We start from the raw sequence: 27,887 nt of genomic DNA, 5'->3' as shown, positions 1-27,887 counted from the left end.
TTTTACAATCAAATCTATCTTTATTTTTTTCCCCAAAGAAACCTTTTGTTTAAGGAATACAAACTTCAAGCATTTCATAAGTACAATTTTAGGAATATAGTGATTCTTCCCACCATACCTGCCTTCCCACCCACACGCATATCCCCCTCCTCCTCCATCTCCCATTCCCAGTCCCATTTTCCACTAAGACTGATTTTCGATTAACTCTATACACAGAAGGCCAACTCTATACTAAATACAGAGTTCAACAATTTGCAGTGCACAAAAAAATGTTCCTCACCAGTCAAGACAAGGGCTTTTCAATCATTGCATCTTGAAGTTAATTTAGCTTTTTTTTTTTTTTTTTTTTTTAAGAAACTTAATTAACTTTGAAGAAGCATCCAAGAATGATACATCTTTAGGGAGCACTTAGACGTAAATATAATACAACTCTTTGAGGATAGAGGTCCTGCATGGGAAGTTAATACACAGTGACTCCTGTTGTTAATTTAAAAATTAACACTTATTGAGGCTCTTGACATGAGCTGCCTAGGCTATGGAAGCCTTTTGGATCCACAAACTCCGTCAGCATTTAGACAAGGCCATAAGCAAAGTAGAAGTTCTCTCCTCCCTTCAGAGAAAAGTGCCTCCTTTTTTGATGACCACTTCTTTCCACTGGAGTCTGACCCACCAGAGTACTTTATGTAGAACATTTTTTGCCACAGTGTCTTGACTTTCTCTACCTGAAATGCTCTCATGGGCTTTTCAGCCAGACCAGAATGCTTTAAGGGCTGATTGTGAGGTCAAAGTGCTACTTGAAGTGATTGTCATTCTATGAGTCTGCTGTGTGGACTGTATCCCATGTTGGAGCATTCACTCCTTTTTAATTCTTCTGATAGATACTTTATCATCCTTATATTTTTAATCTATTTAGGTGTATTGCTAGTTATCTTGGCCTGCTGATTTTTTTGTAACAGCATATTCTTAATAGATAGACCTATAATGTTCTTTTGCATTTTTTTGTTTCTAAGACAAAAACCTTCTTAAAAAAGTTCCAGTTACCGGCTGCAGTGGCCATTGGAGGGTGAACCAACGGCAAAGGAAGACTTTTCTCTCTGTCTCTCTCTCTTTCACTATCCACTCTGCCTGTCAAAAATAAAAAAAAAAAAATAAAAAATAAAAAATAAAAAAATTCCAGTTAATTTATTTCAAAGGGAAAATGGTAGATTTCTTTCTTTCTTTCTTTCTTTTTTTGAAAGAGTTACAGAGAGAGCTAGAGATAGGTCTTCCATCCACTGGGTTACTCCCCAGATGGCTACAACGGCCGGAGCTGCGCCGATCCGAAGCCAGGAGCCTGGAGCTTCTTCTTGGTCTCTCACGTGGGTGCAGGGGCCCAAGGACTTGGACCATCTTCTACTACTTTCCCAGGCCATAGCAGAAAGCTGGATTGGAAGAGGAGCAGCCGGGACTAGAACCGGTGCCCATGTGGGATGCCGGTGCTTCAGGCCAGGGCTTTAACCCACTGCGCCACAGTGCCAGCCCCATGGTAGATTTCTTTTATGTGGACATTGCTTGTTCTCTGTGTCCTGTGGCATATTTTCACTGGTGCTGTGATTTCAGGATTTTCTTTTCTTTGTATTTTAAAAAATATTTATTTAATTTATTTGAAAGGCAGAGTTACAGAGAGAGGGAGAGATCTTCCAACCGCAGGTTCACTCTCCAAATGGCTGCAACAGCCAGTGCTGGGCCAGACTGAAGCCAGGGGATTGTTCCAGGTCTCTCACATGGGTGCAGGGGCCCAAACCCTTGGACCATCTTCCACTGCTTTCCCAAGCACATTTGTAGGCAGCTGGATCGGAAGCAGAGCAGCCCATGGGATGCCAACATTGCAGGTGGCAGCTTTACCCACTTACTCCACAAAGTTGGTCCCCTCAGGATTTTCTTTAAGGGAATTTCATATGTGTCTAAAGGTTGGCTGAGAAGACAGCTCCAAATGTCTGAAGTTCAGTAAAGGGCCTGCCCAGACTTCTGGAGAGGAAGAAAAACCAGTCAGTGGGCTTGTGATTACATGGCTTCCAGGGGACCAAAATGTCATTATCTGCCTCTCCCAACGTTAAGTTATAGTCAGGGACATGTATGAATTAGTCAGTTTTTGCTAACTTATACTGCAGTAACAACCCCCAATCTCCATAGTTGACAACAGCAAACACTGGTTTCTCCTGTTGATAGATGTGGGCCTCATTCCTGGGCCCAGAATGGAAGAGTGAGAAGAGTCAGGGTAACAGCTGCAGAAATAGCTCTGAGTGCTTCTGCTCCAGTGGTACATGTGGCTTCTGCTCAGCCTTCTTTGGTCAGAAGCAAGGCAGATGATAGTACATGGCCTCCATGACCACGGAGGATGCTAGGACTGCAGGAAGTTCAGGGGAAAATAACATTAAAACATAAGTTTATGTTGCTGCAAAAAGTTTTGTAAAATCCGCACTTCATTTTTTTCATAATACACATTTATGTGAACTTCTTCAAGACTGTTGTATGCTTGTATATTGAATTTTTGTTGTTGTTAAAGATTTATTTTATTTATTTGAAAAGCAGAATTACAGAAAAAGAAAGAGAGCGAGAGAGATGGGTTTTTCATCCACTAGTTCACTCATCAAATGGCCACATTGGCCTGCCAAAGCCAGCAGCCTGGAGCTTCTTCTGGATCTTCCATGTGAATTCAGGGGCCAAGCAGTTGGGCCATATTCTACTGCTTTCCCAGGCCATTAGCAGGGAGCTGGATCAGAAGTCAAGCAGCCAGGACTTGAATTGGCACCCATATGGGATGCTGGCACTACAGAAAGCAGCTTAACTTGCTTTGCCACAATGCAGTCCCTAAAATTTTTTGCACTAAAAAAAAAAACTTTTTTTTTTTTTAAGATTTTTTTTTTTTTGGACAGACAGAATGGATAGTGAGAGAGAGAGACAGAGAGAAAGGTCTTTCTTTTTGCCGTTGGTTCACCCTCCAATGGCCGCTGCGGCCTGCGCATCTCACTGATCCGAAGCCAGGAGCCAGGTGCTTCTCTTGGTCTCCCATGGGGTGCAGAGCCCAAGCACTTGGGCCATCCTCCACTGCCTTCCTGGGCCATAGCAGAGAGCTGGACTGGAAGAGGGGCAACTGGGACTAGAACCCGTTGTGCCGGCGCCGCAAGGCAGAGGATTAGCCTGTTAAGCCACGGTGCCGGCCTTTTTTTAAGATTTATTTATTTATTTCAAAGGTAGAGTTACAAAGAAAGGGGGAGAGAGAGATCTTTCATTTGCTGGTTCACTCCCCAAATGACTACATTTGCCAGGGCTTGGGCAGGCCAAAACCAGGAGCTTCATCTGGGTCTCCCACGTGGGTGGCAGGGGCCAAAGCACTTGGACCATCCTCAGCTGCTTTCCCAAGATGCATTAACAGGGAGCTGGATCAGAAGTAGAGGAGCTGGGAGTTGAACCAGCGTCTGGATGGATCACGACAGCTTAACTCACTACGTCCATCACAATGCCAGCCCCTAAACCTAAACCTTTTTTTTTAAAGTTGTTTTTATTTATTTGAAAGGCAGAGTTAGAAAGAAAGAGAGAGAGAGAGAGAGAGAGAGAGAGAGAGAGAGAGAGTCTTCTATCTGCTAGTTCATTCCCTAAATGGCTGATCCAAAACCTGGAGCCGAGAGAGAGAGAGAGAGAGAGAGAGAGAGTGTCTTCTATCTGCTAGTTCAAATGGCTGATCCAAAACCTGGAGCCAAGAGGTTCTTCAGGTCCCCCACATGGGTGTAGGAGCCCAAGCACTTGGGTCATCTTCTGCTGCTTTCTCAGGTGCATTAGCAGGGAGCTGGATTGGAAGTGGAGCAACTGGGACTCAAAATGGCATCCATTTGGGATGCCAGCACTGCAGGCGGTGGCTTTACCTCCCTATGCCACAGCGCAGGCCCCTAAACAGGTAAACCTAACTCTTAATGTCGGTTTCCCTAAAGTTTTTGAAGTGTCCTTGTGTTATTTCCTCCAACCCCCCTCCATCAGCAGGAAGAAAAGGTTGGAACTGGTAAGGGTGGGCAGCAAATGTCTGACAATAAAAGGTTTCTACCTTTTTTCAAAGTGCAAGGTTGGAGTGAGAAGGTTTGCAGCCTATAACATGAAAATGAGAACAATATGAAAATGAAAACTTATTAGTTAGATCTTCATTACCATTTCCAGGATGTGTTCAGAAAGTGGATCTAAGGAATGGAAACTGCTGAAATGTTTGTTGAATGAATGGACAAAGGTGTAATGGATGCACAGGCAGTCTTTAGAGCAGTTCCTGTAGTAGAATCTTATATATAAAATGAGAGGAGCTCTTCTGGAGGGTCATTTTGCCATATTATAAAACTGCTTTATAAAAAACTGTGCTTTGGCCGGCGCTGTGGCTCACTTGGCTAATCCTCCGCCTGCGGCGCCGGCACCCCGGGTTCTAGTCCCGGTTGAGGCGCCGGATTCTGTCCCAGTTGCTCCTCTTCCAGGTCAGCTCTCTGCTGTGGCCCGGGAAGGCAGTGGAGGATGGCCCAAGTGCTTGGGCCCTGCACCCACATGGGAGACCAGGAGGAGGCACCTGCTCATGGCTTTGGATTGGCACAGCACGCCAGACATAGCAGCCATTTTGGGGGTGAACCAACGGCAAAAAGGAAGGCCTTTCTCTCTGTCTCTCTTTCATTGTCTAACTCTGCCTGTCCAAAAAATAAATAAATAAATAAAACACACACACACAAAACTGTGCTTTGATCTACATATTCATGATAGGAAAATTACAAAGTATGCATTAAATTCAGGCCAGGTAAAGATTGTGTTCTCTCTGGCCACTAAGGACAGCTACTGATTCTTTGTTATACATCTCCCCCCCATATAGTTATTGGACATCATCCGTATTTATGGTCATATGGTAATCACTTAGTTTTGTCCTTTTCATCTCCTCTCACTTGTAATGTTGCAAATCAGCAACTGTAAGGGTCACAGATAAAATGGCTAAGTATAAAAATAAATTTTTTCCCTTTAATTTGAGGATTGAAGATGCAGAGAGCTTCCATCTGCTGGTTTACTCCCCGAATGCCTGCAGCAGCCAGGGTTGGGTCAGGCTGAAGCTGAGTGGGAACTTACTCTGAGTCTCCCACATGGGTGGCAGTGACCTGCTGCTTCCAAGGTTGCATGTTAGCCGGAAGCTGGACTCTAACCCAAGCAGTGTGATATGGGGTATGGGTGTCTCAAGCAGTGTTTGAACTGCTGTCCCAACACCTGTCCTGTATATATTTAATTTAAAGTTTCTCTCTTCCTGACTCATCCATATGAGCTATTCACTTAATCAAAGGTTAAAAGTTAGAAAGATGCACTCTCTTCTGACCACGAAAAGATCGAAATTAGCAGAATGATGAGAAGTGGACAGGTGGCATGAAGAATTAGGTGCCCAGGTGTTTCTAGATTGTTTAATCAACTCCTGAAGGATCTGTCTTGGACTCTTTTTCTTCTTTTCCTCAGAAATCACTTTTTTGTATCAGAATTTGTCCAGTCTTTTGAATAATCTGAAAGTCAAGAACTTGCTGAGAAGTTCATTTTAGTCCTGCAGTCTTTTTTTGTGACCAATACAGTAGATAAACTTAGTGTGAGTCATTTAGGAACCTTGCCCCCTGCTTGAGCCTATCTGTGGAGGGCTCTGTGTGTGTAAGGCAGAAGCATTTTTGAGCTAGCGAGTGATCCTTTGTGTAAGCAGGCCTTTGTACAAGTTCACTGTGCCTTGGTCTTTTGCATCATTAATCATCTTTGCTCCAAACCTTGGAAACAGGGCTGAGACTGGAGTCATCTGGCCCTTCCTAGCGCTGAAAATCTACCCTGCTGAGGTGAAAGTGGGAAATGTCTGCTGATCTCCGTAGAGATCTGAGAACTGGTTTGTCTCCCGTAAGGCACAGATTAGATTCCTAATAAATATGTTACTGAAAGCTACCTTTTGTGTCCACTTTACAGAGAGATCTGATCAGGGTATACATGACAAGACTAACAACTTACTTATTAAATGTATTTGAACAGCTCCTGTACTTAGTGAAATTTCCAAGTGTTTTGAAATACCAAATGTTGATTCAAAAAGGCTGGTGGCCAGTTTTCATGAATTTATCTATTTTAACGTTTGTGGTTGCTATTTCAGAAACACCCACTCTGCCAAGTAGGCTAGGAATGCACAGAACGACAGCCTAAGTGATGTGTGTGTGTTCTTGAAGCAGATGCCCCTCACCAAGCCAAGCTACCGAACAGAGGAGAAAGTAAGAAAAGGAGAGCGAAGCCACTTTGTAACATCTGTTAGAGACTAATGTGAGTCCTGCAAGGTACTCTTCCTTCTCCATGCTAGATTTTATTTCAGTTTGTCCTGTTCTATTATTGCCTTTTTAGTTAATTCCGTATTAGTAGAGTGCTGATTTTTGAAAGAAATGTGATTCAGTAATGAGAGTTTCCATGGAACTGCTTATCTAATCTAATCTGCATCTCCTTAAGAAAAGTGTCCATTATTAAGGTCAACTTTCGGGTCAGACATTAATCTTCACTGTCAAGTGTTTCCCATCCTTTCTGGAGACAAAACTGATCTTGCTGGCCTCTGTCAGAACATTGATTCTGTTGGAAGCACACTGGGGAATTTGGTCTCTTTTGTGTTATAATTCTTACCAGGATCTGAAAGAATGAAATTTTCCAAATGTGGAAAAGCATGACTTATTAAGAGACTTTTTATTAAGACTTAGGTAATATGCTGAACAATTAATTTAATCTATGATTAATACTTAGAAACCAATGTAAAGGATAGTTAGAAATTTGCCCAATTTTATTTAAAATCTAGATTTGGGGTAGAAACAGTTCCCCTAAAGTATATTACAGTTTCCTATCGTTATCTCAGAAAGCCTGTCTTTCAGAATGAAAGAGAAAAAAAATGACCAGTCTTTCCTTCTAAATCAGGCTTAATTGCAATAACACATAAAGGAGAGAACACATTAATCTAGAGACAGATAATTTCCTAATTTAACCTTGTCCTGTTGTGCAAACAACAGAAAACCTGTAGGGTCATCCTATTGTTTTTTAACTTTAAAGAATTTAACAGATTGCCCTATTCTTTTTGAAATTCTTGTTTGAGTAACTCTTAGAGAAATAGGCAATTTGAAAAGCATTTACTTTCTAAAATCAGCTTCTTTTCTCTCTACTTAACCTTTTTACTTTGAAAAATTCCAACACGTATGAGGAAAGGGGAGGAGGAAGCCAGAGGCCAAGGGATGCATTGCCCATCTTCAGTTACAGCTTGGTCAATCTTGGCCAGTTGCTTATTTTGAAGCAATTTCTAGACATCATATCATTTCATTAAAGCAAGTTGCTGTACATCCTCTTGGTATTAGCCAAACTGTTAAGGACCTAACAAGATTGTAAGGAGACAGTCTGTGCATTACAGAGCTTAAGTTTTAGGTAAGGAGCTCATGTGTTCACTGGCTGCTCAGTGTTCAGGGAATCAGGGACTTTCTTCAGGTGTCTCTTGTCTTTTAAATAGAAATGTATTTGCAGAGTTCTTATCTTTTTGGAAATTCCTGCAGCAAGTTCAGGTTTAGTGCTGCTTTGGCTGCGCTTTATCTAAATCCTATTATAGGGAAGAATGAATTATTTCACTAAGAGTTGGCTTTGAGAGTAGTTAGATATTGGGTATATTTAGGAAGCCCTTAATGCTGTAATAATATACCAGCTTTTAAAGTTACCTCATAACAGTGGTGCTTCCAAAGCACAAATAACATACTTAAAGGTGATCTTTTTTTCCTAGCCATCAGTGGGACAGTTAATTTTTTTGAGTCAAAATTTTTTAAAAATTCAAGTACTGTAGGTCTGCAAGTTGGTTGACTCATCCTTTGTTATTAAATCTATGGGTTTCCCAGGCCAGGGCTGGCTTTTGTATCCTCTGACCTTGCACTTCAAACTGAATTCCTTTTGTCCTTTGAAGGAGGCATAAAACTGTCAGTTCCTGCTGGCGAGTGTGGGCAGGAGGATTTTCACTTTTCTCTATAATTTCTTGAACTCAAAGCGACTTTAATGATAATCATAATAACTGTTTCTCAGTTTAGTTGTAAAAAATAGACTTACCAGACTGAATAGAATATTGGAATCTTCCTTCTAAAACTAAAGTCAATTTTGCCGTGATTGTTAATTCTTAAAACTGCGGGATTGACTTTCATGTTTTACTGCATTTCATGGTTGTGTGGTACGCTTCAAAGTGCTGGGCTGAGCCAGATCAGTGATCTTATTAGTATGATTAAATATGTTTTTACTTTTCTCAAGAGCTAAACATAAGTAATTATATATTTTTTTAAAGATTTATTTATTTATTTGAAAGTCAGAGTTACACACACACACAGAGAGAGAGAGAGAGAGAGGGAGGGTAGGAGGGAGAGAGAGAGAGGTCTTCATCCGCTGGTTCACTCCCCAGCTGACCACAATTGTGCTGATCCAAAGTCAGGAGCCAAGTGCTTCCTCCGGGTCTTCCCACAGGGGTATAGGGGCCCAAGGACTTGGGCCATCTTCTACTTTTTTCCCAGGCTTCAGCAAAGAGCTGGATCAGAAGCAGAGCAGCTGGGACTCGAACTGGCACCCATATGGGATGCCGGCACTTCAGGCAGCGGCTATACCTGCTACACCATAGTGCTGGCCCCAGTAATTATGTTTGTATTCCACCTATATCACAGAAATATTGTTAGAATTACTATAATTAGTTGTTTTGAAAATTCACGGAAATATTTGAGCTGATTCACAGATTGAAGCTATATAAAAGCGAGGTGTTATTGACAGCCAGCTTTTCTGGATGTGTGTTTTTGGCACTATATGTATTTCATTTTCTCTTTTTCTGATATATGTGCTGAAAAATACTCTGAGATTGTTCCTCTTAATGTTTTTTTGTAGCTGGGATGCTATAAAAGCTTCTTGTGTCCTGTTTTTGGTGTACAGCAATGTGTCTGGCTGGGTGGCTAAGTCAAAGGCAAGGTAATTGAACTGTGCCAAGTGCTCGGCTGTGCATCCTCCTGGCCTCTCCACTTTCAGGGTAGAGTTACTGTTTGCAGCGACACATTGCAGTGTTCATGCCTGGGCAGCCTGAATCAGTTTGCCTGTTGCCTGGCTGTCTTGGGCTCGATTTTGTCTGATTCCACCCCCCCCCCCCCTCAGTCCATTTTATATCTTAAATTTCACGATGAGTGATCTGTTTGTCTGCTGTAGGGCAGGTTAATGGTATCTAATTACTCGAAATGAGATTCTTCCCATCACATGGCATGAATTAGAGAGTCATGGAACTAACAAATGAGCAGATTTTTAAAACACAATTTGGACACGTGTATTTTGTAGAATGTTCGTTTTTAGTCTTAACAATAGCTTGTTAGGCTTATACTTAATATTTGAAAGCATTTCCCAGTCTCATTAGGAGGTTACAGGCATGAGCTTTTCATATAATAAGATGATCTGTGGCGTATTCAGGGTTTGATGTTTCTAATTCAGAGTTTACAGGATATGGAGTGGTAGATTTCCAGAGGGTGTAGTCTGTTTTGTGACACTGTTATGCTGACTTGCTCAAATGGTTAGTTTTTGTTACATTTGGAAATGAATTAATGTTTAGGAACAAATGTGATGACTTTCCTGGGGTTGTATTCTGAATACCTAGGTAGATAGGAAAGTGGTCAGTGGCTTCTCTAGTGTTGAACAGGGCTCTCTCCCAGCAACATGGCTTAACAGGTTAATCTACCTCCTGCCACACTAGCACCTCATGGATGCTGGTTCCAGTCCTGGCTGCTCTACTTCTAATCCAGGTCCCTGCTGTTGTGTTTTAGAAAAGCAGCAGAAGATGGCCGGAGTCCTTTTGGGCCCCCTGCATCCATGTGGGAGACCTGGAAAACTCCTGGCTTCGGACTGGTGCAGCACTGGCTGTTGCAGCCATTTGGGGAGTGAACCAATGGATGGAAGATGTCTCTCTGTAATTCTGCCTTTTCAAATAAATAAATCTTTAAAAGGTTTTTTTTAAAAGAAAGAAAATGTGGGAGACCTTCTTCGTTGTAACACAACTTGAATTGGCATCCGTGATAATCATTTTACTTTTAAAATCTTCCTAAAATCAAAAAGTAACAAACTTTGATACTAAGTAAATAAAATAAGGAAACTTGATGTTAAGCTGATTGTTTGATTTTCAGGCCAAATAAATGAAGACTTTCTAAGAAAAACTTGAGCTGTGTACAGATAAAGAGGGATTTCCTAAACATTTTAGTTGTTGCTTCCAGAATGCCAGATTTCTAGAATATGGTTACCTGGTTTATCTCAGAAGAACTGCCTCACCTATGTTAGAATATTAAGTTAAAAAATCATTAGCGTTTTAAGCAATGGTTTTGATTTTCCTTGAAAAGTTATATATTTATTTATATATATATATATATATAATATATATATATTTATTAGTGGGACTGTATTTTACATATTTGTGTCAAAACTCCAAATAACTGACTTGAAACCTACTGGCTAATATTTAGGGATAGGAAACTGGTGACTTATTTCTGTTTTATTCTTTGGTTTTGGTATTTTATTGCTGCTTTGGAGAGTTAAAACTGGTCCCCAAAGCAGGAATCTGAATTGGGAGAGATTGTTGAATTCCAGATTTAAACAGGTGAGGACCACATGACCACTGGAGGTGGAACGGTGATCACGGATTACTCAGTACTTCATCCAGTACTCATGATTTGTTTTCCTTCTATAGACCAAACCGTGTGATAGATGCTGGGATTGCAGAGAGATAGTCCTTGCTCTCAAGGATATAGCCTTGACTGAGAGAGAGAGAGAGAGAGAGAGAGAGAGAGAGAGAGAGAGAGAGAGAAGCAGTTTCCAGTGAACTAGATCCATTGTTAAGATCACGGTCAGAGAACAATAGAAGATAGCCACTGAAACTTAAAGTGTGAGCATGACACGTGGCCTAAGTCCAAGATGGAAGAAGAGGAGAAACAGAGGCCCTGGACAGTGTTTGGTAAAGGGGAAACTTCATTCTTCTCCAAGGACGGTTTACCAGTGAACAGTTGCGGTCTGTTATAGTTGTACAGGATAGCCAATATTTATGGCTGCATAATGTCAATGCACTAAATCTCTAAAAGCTGTCTATATTAGTCCATTTTCTGCTACTATAAAAAAGGAGTTGAGGCTTGATATGTCATAAGGCAAGCTCAGGGAGAACTTGTAAACATGCCTGTATTGGTCTGCTGTGCTGTCCTAACAAAACACCACAGACTTAGACCAGGATGCCCGTGGGTTGAGTTCTGGGAAGGCCTCTCTTCCTGACCTGCGGGTGGCCACCTTCTTGCTGTGTCCTGTGGTGAGAGAGACTTCATCTCTCTGGTCTCTGTTCTTATAAGGACCCTAATTCCGTTCAGTTTACCTCCCAAAGACCTGATCTCCAAATACTGTCCCTTTGGGGGTTAATTTCGATTTGAGAGAAGGCGTTTGGTGTAGCAGTTGGGATGCCAGTGAGGCACCTGCATCCTGAATCGAGTGCCTTGGTTCAGGCTCTGGCTCCGGCTGCTGACTCCAGCTTCCTGTGAGTGCAGGCTGTGGGAGGCAGCAGGTGATGCCTCAAGTTAGTTAGGGCTCTGTCACGCATGTGGGAGACCTGGATTGAACTCCTGCCTCCTGGCTTTGACCTGGCTCAGCCTTGGCTGTTGCTGGCATTTTGGGGAATGAGCCAGTAGATGAGAGTTCTCTGTCTGTATGCCTCTCAAATAAAAAATAAAAATGAGAATTTCAGATGTTTTGAATATGAGGCAACTTTAAGCATTTATCAATAATCTGTTTTGTGAAAACTCTTCAAATATGATTGTGTTCTATCAATTTTATGAATCAGCTGATTAATAAATGGTAACGTGAATTTTTTGTGTGTGATTTTACTCATTTTTTTAAAAGACAAATAGCTTGTACAATTGCTATTGTAGACCTTTGTGGTCTACATTCAGAGGAAGATATCTTTTTACATAAGGGTGAATCTCCTTGGATGACAAGACGTTCTGGAGGCTGCCTTCCTCTGCTGGGTTCCGTCGCTCTGGACAGCACCTCTTACGTTCTGTCAGGCCACTTCCAGTCCTGCCGCTCAAGGGCAATCCTTGGCCGCAGTTTGTATGTGAGGGTAGTGCTTTGTTCTGGCCCTCGATGCTGGTGTCACCGTATGTATGTGTCTGTTTTCCTGAGTGTAAGTCATACTCATTGCTGTTCATTCTGCAGAGTGGCCTCTTACTCTCTGAGTTGGGGTTGGTAGGTTTTTTTCATCTTGGCTTTCACAGTTCTATGGAAGGGCACAGGGTTATCTCATTTGATACAATGTATATAAGAGGGGTAACTGAATTGTACAAGTTTTAGATGTCTGTAAGAATGCTTGTAATACTTTATCCAATTTTTAGGCTGTTTGATATTTTTTTTTGCATTTTTTGAAACAAAAAGATAGTGGTCACAAAATACTTAATATGTTATAATTTATCATAATTTACCTCGCTATGCTATTGAACATTTAAGATTATTTCAGTTTTTTATTTTAATAAAATCATAGGTGATGTCTCTGGACAATTATCTTTGTATTGTCAATTATTTTCTAAGGGCACATTTAGGATAGTAGTATTATTCATTGGATACAATGGCAAGAACATTTCTCTAATCTTGATACAGTCTGGTTACATTGCTTTCCAGAGGAATTGTGACCACTTGGCCTGTCCACCAGCATTGTGCGTGTGAGATAGGACTTTATGCGTGTGAGATAGGGCTTTATTTCCTATACCATTATTAATATTAGAAATTTGTAAATTTTTATTTTCATTTCATTTAAAAGAGGCAGAAAGATCTTGAGATCTTCCCTCTTTTCGCTCACTCCCCAAATATCTACAATAAGCAAGGGCTAAGTCAGGTCAAAGTGAGATTGGCATTTAACTTGCTTATTTTGAGGACTTATTTTCTCCTTTTTGGTGAACTTTCCAAGCTAAGTTGACCTTAAGTAAATTGGCTGTCATTGGTAAAGCAACGTTTCTCTTTGACAATTTTTTTGAAAGATTTTGATTTTAAATTTATTTGAAAGTTAGAGTTACAGAAAGATGAGAAACAGAGCAAGTGAGTGAGAGAGATCTTCCATCTGCTGGTTCACTTCCCAATTGGCCACGATGCTGTGGCCGGGCCAGGCTGAAATTAGGAGCCCAGAGCTTCTGCCTGGTCTCCCACGTGGGTACAGGAGTTGAAGCACTTGGGCCGTCTTCTACTGCTTTCCCAGGCACAATAGCAAGGAGCTGGATCAGTAGTGGAGCAGCCAGGTCTCGAACCAGCGGCCCATATGGGATGCTGGCATCACTGGAGGAAGGTTAATCTGCCACACCACAATGCCAGCTCCCTCTTTAACAAATTTTTTAATAATAAAAACCATTTTAAACTTGAGGTGTCAAGGAAGCAAGAAAAACTTCGTCCAGAGGAAATGAAAGGGTTACTTTTATAGTGTCCACATCTAGATTAATGTTATTCAATGAAAAACATATTGAATGAATTAAGTTTTCAAGTCACTACAGTTATCTTTTCAAAATCTTCCCAGTGTTATTTGGAGTTTTAAAGTGTAATAGCTGTACTGGATTTTGCAATAGTGCAATCAAATGCAGTCAGCTTTGAAGTACAAAAGTGCTTAAACTGGAATACTAGATAAGTTGGGTTGTAATCCAAGCATGTTTTGAGTATAAAATTGGCTTCTACAAAGTTTGTTATGAGTAGAAGCTGAACCTTTCTAAAGAAAATAACAAAATTAAGAAAATCCAGGATTTTTTTTACAAAGATTTTTATTTTTATTTATTTGAAAGAGAGAGAGAGAAATGTCTTCTATTTGCTTGTTTACTTCCCCAAATCGCTGCTATGGCCGGAGTGAAGCCAGGAGCCAGGAACTTCTTCCAGGTCTCCCACGTGCGTGCAGGGGCCCAAGGACTTGGACCATCCTCTGCTGCTTTTCCAGGCACAGTAGTAGGGAGCTGCATCAGAAGTGGAGCAGCCGGGATTGGAACTGGTGCCCACATGGGATGCTGGTGCTGCAGGCTGGGGCATTACCCGCAGCTCGATATCACTGGCCCCAGGATTTTATTCTTTTTATAAAAATTTCAGGGCTGATGGTATGGCATAGTGGGTAAAACCGCTGCCTGAGATGCTGGCATCCCATATGGGTACTGGTTCAGAGTTCAGGCTGCTCCACTTCCAATCTAGCACCCTGCTAATGCATCTGTGAAAGCAGTGGAAGATGGCTCAAGTGTTTGGGCCCCTGCACCCACGTGGGAGACCTGGAAGAAGTTCCTGGCTCCTGGCTTCACTCCAGCCATAGCAGCCATTTGGGGGAAGTAAACAAGCAGATAGAAGACCTTTCTCTCTCTCTCTCTCTCCCTCTTTTTCTCCCTCTCCCTCTCCCTCTGTAACTCTGCCTTTCAAATAAATAAATAAATCTTAAAAAAAAGATTTCAGATCACAGTGTGTTTGTGATTTTCAACAATAACTTCCAAAGTTCCTTTCTATACTTCAGTAGTGCAGACAGATCCACCTAAAGAAATGAAGTGAAATTTCCAGTCAAGATGACCAGCAGCCGGATTCTCTATAGCTTTTCTCTTTTCTCGGGCTTAAATCTATTTTAGTGCCTCTCAATCAAGTGAAGTGAAATTAAATATTTGAATCATGTATCTGTTGCCTTCTAAAACAGTCTGGTTTTCTGTTGGCTGCAGTCAATTTTGTATTTTAGTGATGTTAATGTTATGGAATGTTTTTTCGTCTTAAAGCCTCCTAGTAGTGAATCACTTTGTTGTGCTGGGAGTCCTCTAGATCACTTAATGGAGTGCAGTTGGTTTTTGTTAATGACTGCATTGTCCTTTGCTCTCATTCATGACATCCAGCTTTTTTCGTGAACTTTGCTCATTCAATAGTAAATAATCCAGCAGTAGCAGCAGGAGGCAGCCAGCATCTATGCAGGGATCAGATATTTCAGTATGAACCTGTGCTTTTTCCTTTATCTCCTGTTTGGGTAAATAGTTAGCGGTGCTTAGCCTATGCTCTAGGAGATTAAAATGTGTCTTTTCCCCCTTGGTGTGAGTGGTGCTGGAAGGTGGCTGTTTTGGACAGATGTGTTTCTCTTTGCTGTGCATTGGGGCACTGCATCCATGAAGGTATCAGTGATGGGACATGTTCACTGCCGTCTTCTTGTCTGTACTCATTTTCCAAGAGTTAAGAGTAGCCGATGTCACTTTGACAGATGTATTCAAATGTAGCACATTTTATAATTACTGGCTCATGGTGATATTTTAATACTGCATGCACATGTTTCATTTCTTCTTTTACTACAGTCTTATTTAATCCATCTAGTTGCAGCTGTTGCATTATTTTGTTGAAGCAGGCTTAAGAATCCAGAGGCCTGCCTTCTTTCTTGCTCTTTCCAGTGTTGCAGTGTTAGGGTGCACAGCTGGTACTTTCACTGTAGTTTCTTGATTTGTTTTCTTTAGCCGGGGCTGTCTCTAAAACTTCGCTATGCCACTGCTCTGCAGGTGAACAGGCAGTACTATAATACTGGGTTTGGTTGCTGGCTTATTTAGAGAATTGACCAAAAAATAAAGGTGAGAGTCAGCATACTTGTTTTTGTTTTCTTAAGATTCATTTTTTTTTTTTAAAGAGTTACAGAGAGAGGTAGAGACAGAGAGCAAGCGAGAGCAGGAGAGAGAAAGGGAGAGATCTTTCATCCTCTGCTTCACTCCCTAAATGGCCACAGTGGAGCTGTTTTGAAGCCAGGAGCCAGGAGCTTCTTCTGGTCTCGCAGGTGGGTGCAGGGGCCCAAGGACTTGGGCTTTCCCAGGCAGATTAGCAGGGAGCTGGATCAGAAGTGGAGCAGCTGGGACTCGATCAGGTGCCCATATGGGATGCCAGTGCTGTAGGCCAGGGCTTTAACCCACTGCCCCACAGCACAGGCCCCCAACACATTTGTCCATTTACCACAAGCTTGGTAACAGTTCTTATGTTACAACATGGGATTATTTTTAATGTTTCCTTTAAGTGCTCATGTGTTTTGTATTGAAACTTCAGATTTTATTTGAAAGAAAACTCACTTTTTTTTTTTTTTTAAGGGAAAGGGTTTATTGGTGTGGGGGACCCGACAGACCGGAGGGAAAGGGCGAAGAAGGAAAAGAGGGAAAAGAAGAGCATGAGAGAGATCAAGAAGGGAGAGAGAGGTCAAGAGACAGAGAGAGGAGGAGGAGAGCGAGCCACGTGTTCAGGAACAGATCCTGTTAAACCTTTGCTGGGGGAAAGAACTTTCTGATTGGTTTCCTCTTTAGTGGCCATATATATCCACATTATGAAGATGACAACATTTTGTTCTCCCTTTACTTAGTTTGTTAGTTTTTTTTTCAATATGACAAAATAAGAGCTTATAGTTGTGAAATTTCAATGTTGTTTCATCGTTCGGTAATTGCTGTTTCAGAAGGTACAGGAAAGCATGAGTTGAAAACAGGTTAAACTGATACAATGTCATTATTAATTTGGCTGATAATCTTAATCATTCCTTGTGGTTTACATTTAAAATTGAGTTTTAAGCTAAAATGCTTTTCTCCCATTTGTGGTTCTTAAAATTATTGTTATTATTATATTTGTTTTGAGTTATATGCTTTTTCCAGGAATTACTTTTTCAGTTTTCATTATTTTGAGATAATGTTTTACTTTAAATGACCCTCTTGAAAATGAAGCCTTCTAGAAGCAATAAAATCCATCATTTACTTCACGGAAGGCTAATGAGTGGCCACGCTCTGTGCAGCTACTGTGTTCTATAATTGGATTTTTCTAAATAAAAGTAGTCAACCTATGGATAATCACTTTTCAGATGTTACTTTGCAATTACTTGGTGGTCTAGAAATGGAAATAAGAGTTCCAAAGAGAGGACAATTAATTTCCATTTATCTCTTTCCTGTCTCTTTGCTATTACTCATCTTTAACCTTTGTATTATAGCTATGTCTTGGTTTTACTGCTCACTGATGAATTCCCTCCAATTGCAAATATTAAAGTAAGAATAATTTAGGGGAACTGAGATTAAAATCTGTTTATTGACCATCATCTCTAGGGTAGATACGCTGGCATTTCTTTCTGTGAAAGTAAGTAGGAGTAAAGAGACAAATTGCCTGAAATGCCAGTGACTGTTGCCAAGTGATGTGCTGACAGCTGGACTCGACAGTGATTGCTGGAAACTGGTCATTCCGACCACCCCTCTCACCGCCCATGCCCTGCTGCCGGTCTGGTCCTCTAAACTACAGGCGTCCTGGGAGGAATGTCTGTTCCCTATTTGGAAGACAACTTGAGTGTTCACTAGTTTTTTCAGACAGAATGTCAATAATGTCTGAACGTTTTTAGCCTTAGTAATTGAGGTTCTCCTTTCAAAAATCTCGTTCTTTAGCCTTCATGCGGTTTGAAAATCTCTCTTGAGAACAAGCCACATATCCCTTTTAGAGCCCCTTGCTCTACTTGAATAACAGCACATGTCGAATTCACAGTTGAGGCTCAGGACTTCAGACATGACAATAGGGCATTGATCAGGTTGGCTATATGTTTGGCACTTGTCAGTTCTTTTGTCTGTTTATAGTTGGGCTTTCAGCACCTTTTCTTTCCATTTCAAAAGAGCTTTGTATACCTCCTGCCTTCATGTGTAATCTTACAGGGCAACTTTCTGCTCTTTGTTCATCCACTGGGTCATCACAGAAGTGGAATCCGCTGTAAGACTCATTTATAGAACAATGTATGGATTCTTTTGGTTGTTTCCATTCATTGCATACTTCTAAGAAGTATTAAAAGGAAGATTTCTTTGGATTTTTCTTTATGGTGTTTGAATTTCAAACGTTTAGAGATGTGGAGCTCCCAAAAGGAAAAATACATGGAGGTAACTTTTTTTAATGATTTATTTTCATTTTTATTCTAGCTCAAGCTTAAATATAGATAGGATAGTGCACTTAACACTGTCAACTACAGATAGTAGGGTGTGAGTAGAGTATGTTACAGGGTTTACTTTAATATTCCTAAAGATATCAGATACAGATAGTAGGGTGGGAGTAGAGTATGTTACAGGGTTTATTTTAATATTCCTAAAGATATCTGTAAATGCTTCATGATGATTAAAATAGATGTGTCTTCATTTTTCTCAACATTTTATATTTTTCCTTTTGTTCAGTGTTTCATTGATGCCATCTTTCTATTTTAATTTTCTATTTTGTATCTTACTATGCTATGGATCCTTGAGCAACTTTAAAACAATGTGTGAACCAGTTCTTTATAAGAGATGAATTGTTTATCACCATAATATCATGAAAATCTGTTTCCAATAAGTGAATTTCCATGTTGACAGAGACACCATGAACTGGTTTTAGATAACAGACCTGTTAAATTGCAAGTCCAAAGTGAGTGGTATTAAATCTGAAGAAGACAGGTCCTTTTTTTTTTTTTAAGATTTTATTTATTTATTTGAGAAGTGGAGTTACAGACAGTGAGAGGGAGAGACAGAGAGAAAGGTCTTCCATCCACTGATTCACTTCCCAAATGGCCATAATGGCTGGAGCTGCCCCCATCCAAAGCCAGGAGCCAGGAGCTTCTTCCAGGTCTCCCATGCAGGTGCAGGGGCCCAAGGGCGTGGGCCATCTTCCACTACTTTCCCAGGCCACAGCAGAGAGCTGGATCAGAAGAGGAGCAGCCTGGTCTAGAACCCATGGCCACATGGGATGCTGGCTCTGCAGGTGGAGGATTAACCTGCACCACAGCACCGGCTCCAAGAACAGATTCTTGTCATCCAGAAGTAACTTCCAGAATACTAGAAAAGCTCAACTTTCTTTAGGGAATGCAAATTATTCGTCCAGAATCTAGAACTGCTGGAATACTCTCAGGAGAGTTGGAGGGAGAATGGAAGCGCAATGCGCTTATAAATGTACTGTTATATACCAGTACTCACTCCACCAAGGATAGGATCTTAACTGCCAGAAGAGATATTCTTTGTTTTTAGACCCCTGCAATATAGATGAGTTTTGTCTTTATCTTGAACAGCCTGGACCTCTGCCTTTCCCTTCTGTGCCATTTGCTTGTCTCTAATCCTAGAACACAATTTCCTTATTTATATAAGAGTGTATGGGAATGGTCAGTTAAGTGAAACAGACAATGTATGTTCAAAATTTCACTTTTGTTTTTAGGTCATTAAACCTAAATTAGCCCTGTTTGATTTTTAGAAATTTGCTGATTATTTGAATGACATAATTGTTGAAGGTTCCCTTTTTTATGAATAATACATAGTCTTGAATTCTGTGGGTTTATTTTGCATCTTACATCCTTTCCCCGCCTCCCTTCAAAATTTGTCCCCCCCCCTTTTTTTTTTTAAGTTTGAGAGGTAGAGACAGACAGACCTTTCACCTGCTGTTTCACTTCCCAGTGCCTACAACAGCAGAGACTGGGCTTAACTGACGCCAAGAGCTGGGAACCAAATCCAAATCCCACGTGGGTGGGAGGGATCCTGACACTTGAGTCGTCATCTTATGCTTCTGAGGGTATGCATTAGCAAAAAGTTGGAATTGGGGCAGGCTTGAACCCAAGAAATCTGTTGTGGGGTACCAGTGTCCCAAGCTGTGTCTTTTATTTGAAAGACAGTTACAGAGAGAGGTAGAAACAGAGAGAGGTCTTCCATCTGCTGGTTCACTCCCCAAGTGGCTGCAACACCTGGAGCTGGGCCAATCCCAAGTCAGGAGTCAGGAGCTTCTTCTGGGTCTCCCATGTGAGTGCAGGGGCTCAAGGACTTGGGCCATCCTCCACTGCTTTGCCAGGTGCATTAGCAGAGAGCTGGATCAGATGTGGAGCATCTGGGACTTGAACTGTGCCCATAAAGAATGCTGGCATCAAAGGTGGCGGCTTGACCCGCTACACCACAGCGCCAGCGCCCTGTTTTTAATTTAAAAAAAAAAAAAATTGTTTCATATCTTCTGAATCATCTGGATGACACTGAAACACTGGAAATTAAATAGCAATCCTGTTTCAATATACTTTTATCACACAAAATGACATTTTAATAAATGCTATTTTAAGGGTGGTCATTCTGTTTTATAAATACACATTTATAGAAGTTTTTATGTTATGTAAATAATAAATGAAGCATCAGTATTCTTTTGACTTTATAACTAGCTCTCATTTTGAAGCTGGAAAGCAGAAGGTTGACTTTTCAGATATATTCTAGCTTCAGTTTAAGTACTAACAGTATCCGACTTTTTAAAAACTACTGTTTACCTGTTCCTTCATTGCCCAATAGTTTGCTTTTTTTGTGTTTTTTTGTACATAAGTAGACTAGTGTTTGCCTCACTCTAAACATAAATGGAAGCCCTGCACTGTGTTTATGAAAGGTTTGAATAACTTGCGGGGAGCATGCATTATCACATGAAGCGTCCAAAAGAAGGGAACAATTGTATATTCATAGGGAAAAGACTAAAAGGGAATACAAATACCAAACTGTTGCAGAGGTCGGCTTTGGCTAGTGAAATCATGGATTTTCCCCCCTTTCTATTTTTTCAACTTTCTAAATTTACCACAGTGGTCATCTGTAATCTTTTTCACTAAAGGGGAAAGTGCAGACAACGATAATGTAGGCACTGTTGTAAAATAGAAACGTTTCAGGGGGAAGAAACAGTAAACAGCCCATGGGGCAGGGCCTGCTTCGGACTTGGGGCCGCCTTCTCTCTGTCTTGTCTCCTGCCTGGGACAACTCCAGGCTCCCTCCGGCCGCCAGAGCAGCCTGGCCTCCCCAGTGTGCCCATGTTCCCGACTGCCTTCTGGGGAACAGTGCTGCTGCTCTGCCTCCTGGGTGGGTTTGCTTTGCCCTGGGTGGGTTTGCTTTGCCCTGGGTGGGTTTCTGCATTTCTGTTTTTCACTGTGATGACCTGCCTTCCTTGCTAAATCCCACCATGTGGATGGAGATTCTGCCTTTCTCACCTTTGAACACTGCTTAATGCTTTTGTAAGATTTTTTAAAATTTAGGACCTCCTACCTCCATAGCATGAATGCTTTAGGCACAGGAAATTTTCTTTTTTGTAAGTAAAAACACTTTGGCCGTCACATGTCAACATTCTGTTAATCTTACTTCCCGCATTTCATTTCCTATGTGATCTGCTATGACACTTTTTTTTTTTTTTTTAAGATTTATTTATTTGAAAGTCAGTTACAGACACAGAGTGGGAGAGACAGATCTTCCATTTGTTTGTGTGAAATTTTTATTTCTGAAAGTACAGGTTATGATCATGGTCTCCGAAACCAGACTCCTTACTCAGCATTTAATAGCTAGACTGTGCCATAGTTTCCACAGGGCTGTTAATAGAATTAAATTGGCTAATATGGGTCCAGTGTATTAATAAGGGCTTAAAGTTTGTCCTTCCTTCCTTCCTTCCTTTTCTTTTCTTTTCCTTTCTTTTCTTTCTTTCTTTCTTTCTTTTTTTTTTTTTTTCTATTCTTTTTCCTTGAAAATGTTACAGAAAGAGATGGAGAGAGAAATATCTTCCATCCTTTGGTTCATTCCCTAAATGGCCACAGCTGACAGGCGGAATTCAAGAGCCAGGAGCTTCATCCAGGTCTCTCATGTGGGTGCCACGGACCTAAGTAGTAGGGCCATCTTTAGCTGGTTTTCCTAGGTTACTAGCGGGGAGCTGGATCAAAAGTGGAGCAGCCAGAACTTGAACTGGTGTCCTTATGAGATGCCAGCATCCCAGGGGTGACTTAACCTGCTGTGCCACAAAGCTAGCCCCTAAGGTTTTTCTTTAGTTATTATTTGCCAATGTCAGGTGTCTCCCTCTCCCTTCCTTCCCCCCTCCCCACCTCCTGCCCCTTTTCCCATGTGTATTTTCCCTCCCCTGTTTAATTATAAACTTCTTGATAGCAAGGATCTGCCAGGAAATCCTCACAAAAGCTGATTCCATTATTCTGTTACAGTGTAGACCATTATCTCTGATTCTGGGACTATAAGATAAAGATCTGGCTGTCAGTGTTTAGGACGATCTTAAAATGCTTTAATGAGGAGATGAAAATCACTGATAACAGCTTGTTGTTTATATGTTGGATCTTACAGCTTTGTATTTTACATGGAAGTAAAAACTTTTCCCAGGTGGACGAATACTTTGGTATAAAGGTTGATATTTTTTATATATATACATATATTTTTTTTGACAGGCAGAGTGGATAGTGAGAGAGAGAGACAGAGAGAAAGGTCTTCCTTTTTGCTGTTGGTTCACCCTCCAATGGCCGCTGCGGCCGGTGCATCTCGCTGATCCAAAACCAGGAGCCAGGTGCTTCTCCTGGTCTCCCATGCGGGTGCAGGGCCCAAGCACTTGGGCCATCCTCCACTGCCTTCCCGGGCCATAGCAGAGAGCTGGCGTGGAAGAGGGGCCACCGGGATAGAATCCGGTGCCCCGACCGGGACTAGAACCTGGTGTGCCGGCGCCGCAAGGCGGAGGATTAGCCTGTTAAGCCACGGCGCCGGCCAATAAAGGTTGATATTTTTTAAAAAAAGATTCATTCCGGCTGGTGCCGCAGCTCAATAGGCTAATCCTCCGCCTAGCGGCGCCGGCACACTGGGTTCTAATCCCGGTCGGGGCACCGGATTCTGTCCCGGTGGCCCCTCTTCCAGGCCAGCTCTCTGCTATGGCCAGGGAGTGCAGTGGAGGATGGCCCAAGTGCTTGGGCCCTGCACCCCATGGGAGACCAGGAGAGGCACCTGGCTCCTGCCATCGGATCAGCACGTTGCGCCGGCCGTAGCGCACCTACCACGGCGGCCATTGGAGGGTGAACCAACAGCAAAAGGAAGACCTTTCTCTCTGTCTCTCTCTCTCACTATCCACTCTGCCTGTCAAAAAAAAAAAAAAAAAAAAAAAAAAAATTCATTCCAAGAAGCTGTAAGTAGAAATGGTAATCTGATCATAAATGAGAATGTGAAAAATACTTAACATGTTAGTGTTCTTCAAAGCAAAACATTTTTTTTTTCCAGTTATCTTACCAATACTTGAAGGTTTTGAATTCCAGAAGTTTAAATGGAAAGGCCTTAATAAAATCTGTCCACTGATTTACTTCCCAAATGGCTTGTAACGGTAGAGAACCTCCACCCTGGTCTCTAACATGGGTGGCAGGGAGTGAAGTACTTGGGTCACTGTGCCCTCACTGCCTCCCAGGGTGCCTCTAGCAGGAAGCAGGACCAGAAGCAGAGGTGGAGGCAGGACATGCAAACTTTTATTTTTATTTTAAGAAATTTTCCTCTTTGTCAGCTTTGCCAAATAATTTCATTGAGGACTCCCACTCACTATTGAGATCTCTCATTTAATTCTTGCTCAGAAGGCTTTATTACTCATCATTTGCTCTATCCTTTCAATTGTTTTGAGATTTTTAAAGAAAACTCTGGGGAAGGTATTATGGCACGGCAGGTTAAGCTGCTGCTTCGGACGCCTGCATCTCACATCAGAGCACTGGTTCCAGTCCCTGGCAGCTCCGCTTTTGATCCAGCTCCCTGTCTGTGTACCTGGGAGGGAGATGATGGCCCAATTACCTGCCACTTATGCAGGAGACGAGGACGGAGTTCCTGGCTCCTGGCTTTGGTCTGTCTTAGCCCTGGCTGTTGCAGTCATTTGAGGAGTGAACCCATGAATAGAAGATCTCTCTCCATCTGTCTTTCCTTCACACTGTCTTTGAATATTTATTATTTGAGATTGAATTTTGTTATTTGAAGTTGGAATATTTATATTATTATCAAATTTATTAAAATTTTATTTTTATTAAAATGTTGAGTAATTGAGTTGCTGATTCAAAGAAGAGATGCAAATTCCATTAGCGTGCATTTTCCAATTTGTACTGAATGGCTGGGGTCACAGAACTCTTGACTTTCATTCTTGTATTTTCATTGTAGTTTGTGACCTTTTTTCCAAATGTATTGAAGTATACTAAACTGTATATATTTAGAACACAGATAAATTTTTCTCTGCTCCCTTCTCCAGGCAACAACTGATCAGTTTTCTGTCACCTTAACTTAGTTCCCATTTTCTAGAATTTTCACAAAAATGCAATTGTTGACAATATACTCTAAAAAAAACTAGTTTCCTTCATCTAGCATAGTAAGTTTGAAATTCATGCATATTATTGTGTTGTACTAACAGTTGGATCCTTTTTATTGCTGAATAGTGGATAGATCACAGGCTTTTTTTTTTTTTTTCTTCTTCTCTTTTTTAAAAAAATCCATCAGTTGATTGACATGAATTTTGGTTTTTGGAGTCTTAAAAGTAAAGCTTGGTATGAACATTCATGGAGAAATCTTTGTGTGGTTATAAATTTTCATTTCTCTTAGCTAAATACCTGGAAGTAGCCTGGCTTGGAACAATGATAGCTGTCTAGTCTAACTTTTAATGAGAACAGTGCTTTCTGAAATTGTACTGTTTCCCATTCCCACTAGCAGGGTAGGAGTCCAGCTGCTCCACAGCCTTGCTAGACGAGGTTTGGCTGGTCTTTCCCATGTTGGCCATTCTATTGGAAGGAAATACAAGGGCCTGTCATTCAACCTTCAGTTTCATTTCCCTGTTGGTTAATGATATGGAACATCTTTTCTTGGGTTTATTGGCCATTTCTGTGATTTATTTTAACCACTTTCTCACTTGAGTTGTCTTATTTTTAAGTGGTAAGCATTCTTTATGTATTCTGGGTATAATTTTTTTTTCTTGTCTGATGTTTGTGTCACAAAGTTTTCTCTCCCTGTGTGGCTTGCTTTTTTGTTTTCTTTGTGGTATTTTTTAAAGAGCTACATTTTGATAATGCTCAGTTTACTAGTTTTTTTTTTTTTTCCTTTAAATTCATGCTCCTTTGTGATTTGAGAAATTGCCTAGCCCAAGGTCATGAAGATAGTCTCCCATGGTTTAGAATTCTTATGTACAGCTTATACTACGGCTTTACATTGTGTCTGTGAACCATTTTAATCTCTGTGTAGTGTGTAGAGGTCAGTGTTCCTTTTTGTTATATGCATATTAGTTGATACAGCTCTTTTTTTTAAAGACTTATTTATTTATTTGACAGAGTTACAGGGGGTGGGGAGAAGAGAGAGGGAGGGGGAGAGAGAGAGAGAATCTCTTTAATTTGCTGGTTCGCTCCCTAGATGGTCACAACAGCCAAGGCTGAACCAGGAATCCAGAACTTCTGGGCCATCTTCTGTCACTTTTCCCAGGCCATTGTTAGGGACCAGCTCCATTTGTTAAAAAGACATTTTTTCTTCCAATGATTTGCCTTTGCAACTTTGCCCAAAATCAATTGATCAAACACATGTGAGTCTATTTCTGAACTCGTTTTTTCTGTCTGATTGACCTGCCTGTCCAGGACCAAAGGTCTTGACTGCTATTGCTTTATAGTAATCTTGAGTTGAGAGAGGTTAAAATCCCCCCAATTTTGGTCTTTTTAAAAATTACTCTGGTTACTCTGGGTCCTTTGCATTGCATTTTGATTGAGATTTCTTTGAATCTACAGCAACATTTGAGCAGAATTGCCCTTTAACAACATTGAATCTTTCTCTTTTTTTAGATTTTATTTATTTTATTTGAGAGGTAGAGTTACAGACAGTGAGAAGGAGAGACAGAGAAAGGTCTTCCCTCTGCTGGTTCACTCCCCAAATGGCCACAACGGCCGGAATTGCTCTGATCCGAAGCTAGGAGCCAGGTGCCTCCTCCTGGTCTCCCACGCATGGCCCATAGACTTAGGCTATCTAGTTAGATCTTGAATTTTTCTTAGCAATATTTTGTAGTTTTGGTTTAGTGGCCCTATATATCTAAATGTATTTTTTTTTTTTGACAGGCAGAGTTAGTGAGAGAGAGAGAGACAGAGGTTTAAAGATTTATTTATTTGTTATTTGAAAGGCAGAGTTAGAGAGGCAAATGCAGAGGGAGAGAGGTTTTTTCATCTGCTGGTTTACTTCCCAAATGGCCACAATGGCCAGAGTTGGGCTGAGCCGAAGCCAGGAGCTTCTTCTGGGTCTCCCACATGGATGCAGGGGCTCAAGGTGGGCCATCTTTTTTCTTTTTTTGGACAGGCAGAGTGGATAGTGAGAGAGAGAGACAGAGAGAAAGGTCTTCCTTTTTGCCGTTGGTTCACCCTCCATTGGCCGCCGCGGCCGGCGCATCTCGCTGATCCAAAGCCAGGAGCCAGGTGCTTCTCCTGGTCTCCCATGCGGGTGCAGGGCCCAGGGACCTGGGCCATCCTCCACTGCCTTCCCGGGCCATAGCAGAGAGCTGGCCTGGAAGAGGGGCAACCGGGATAGAATCCGGCACCCTAACCGGGACTAGAACCCGGTGTGCCGGCGCCGCCATCTTCTACCGCTTTTCCAGGCCACAGCAGAGAGCTGGATTGGAAGTGAAGCACTTGGGACTCAAACTGGCGCCCATATGAGATGCCAGCACTGCAAGTGATGGCTTTATCTGCTGTGCCAAGTGCCAGCCCCTTGTTAAATGGATTTCTGAGAATTCTACAGTTTTTTTTAAAATATTTATTTTATTTATTTGAAAGAGAATTCTACAGTTTTTAATATTACTGTGAGATTGATTTTAATACATTAACCTTTTATCCTGCAATTTTTTTTTTTTTTTTAAACAGGCAGAGTGGATAGTGAGAGAGAGAGAGAGAGACAGAGAGAAAGGTCTTCCTTTTTGCCGTTGGTTCACCCTCCAATGGCTGCTGCAGCCGGCGCATCTCGCTGATCCGAAGCCAGGAGCCAGGTGCTTCTCCTGGTCTCCCATGCGGGTGCAGGGCCCAAGCACTTGAGCCATCGTCCACTGCCTTCCCGGGCCATAGCAGAGAGCTGGCCTGGAAGAGGGGCAACCGGGATAGAATCCGGCACCCCAACTGGGACTAGAACCTGGTGTGCCGGCGCCGCAAGGTGGAGGATTAGCCTGTTAAGCCACGGCGCCGGCCTATCCTGCAATTTTGCTAAGTTCTCTTGTTAAGTAGAGTTGACATTTTCTAGAATCCGTAGGACTTTCTCTGTAAACAACTGTGTCAACTGTGTCATCTGTGAGTGAGGAGAATTTTTTAGTGTTTCTCTTGCAGTCTTTATCCCAGTGTTTTGGCTATTGTTAGTCTTGTCTGAGTCCAGTGACTAAATCCCCCAGAATAGCATTGAATACAAGTGGTGAAAGAGGGTGTCCTCACTCTGCTCCTGATCTCAGGTTGAGAAATTCAGTTTTTACTCATTAACTACGATGTCATCAGTAGGTTTTTTTTCCCTCATAGATGCTTTATCTGTTTGAAGAGAATTTCTCTTTTTTCTTTAGGATTTGCTTGTTTATTTGAAAGAGTAAGAGAGAGAGAGATAGGCGGGTGAGTCTTCGTTTGCGGTTCACTCCCCAAATGGCTGCCGTGGCTGGTTAGGTCCAGGCTGAAGCCAGGAACCTGAAATTCTATCCTGGTCTCGCCTGAGGGTGGCAGGGACCCAAGCACTTGGGTCATCTTATGCTGCCTTTCCTGGTGCATTAGCCGAGACCGGGATCAGGCTCAGACCCGTACTCCATTATGGGATGCCAGTGTTTCAGGTGGTGGCTTAACCTGCTAGGCCACAACACCAGGCCCTGCCATAGGTCTTAATAAGCAAAATAGTGTTATATTTACGCAGATATTTACCATTTCTGGGGCTCTTCCTTCCTGAAGATCTATGTTTCTCTCTAAAATTTTCATTTGATTGTTCTTAGGCTAATTTTTCTTTGATGTGAACTTATTTTTCCTTTCATTCCATTTGTTTACCTTTATGTGATGAAACAGGCAATAAATTCTAAATCTGTGTGATAATTTCAAT

General features: G+C 41.6%; 1 protein-coding gene across 5 annotated transcripts in view; it reads left to right on the top strand.

The window, feature by feature from the left end:
* The window catches only part of ITSN1 (intersectin 1), a 222,842-nt gene that overhangs the window by 28,112 nt on the left and 166,843 nt on the right, over positions 1-27,887 (top strand). For 3 of the 5 annotated variants that reach the window (XM_062205735.1, XM_062205701.1, XM_062205727.1), the window contains exon 2: positions 6,158-6,321. The exons of 1 other annotated variant lie outside the window; for it this stretch is intronic. The gene's annotated coding sequence lies outside the window, so the exon portion shown is untranslated. The remainder of the gene's footprint in view (positions 1-6,157; positions 6,322-27,887) is intronic. One more of the 5 variants, XM_062205718.1, reaches the window with a different exon arrangement.

Source organism: Lepus europaeus, chromosome 2 (assembly GCF_033115175.1).
Source record: "Lepus europaeus isolate LE1 chromosome 2, mLepTim1.pri, whole genome shotgun sequence".
NCBI lineage: Eukaryota > Metazoa > Chordata > Mammalia > Lagomorpha > Leporidae > Lepus > Lepus europaeus.
The sequence above is the reverse complement of the archived record's forward strand: the minus strand, read 5'-3'. Positions and strand labels throughout refer to the sequence as shown.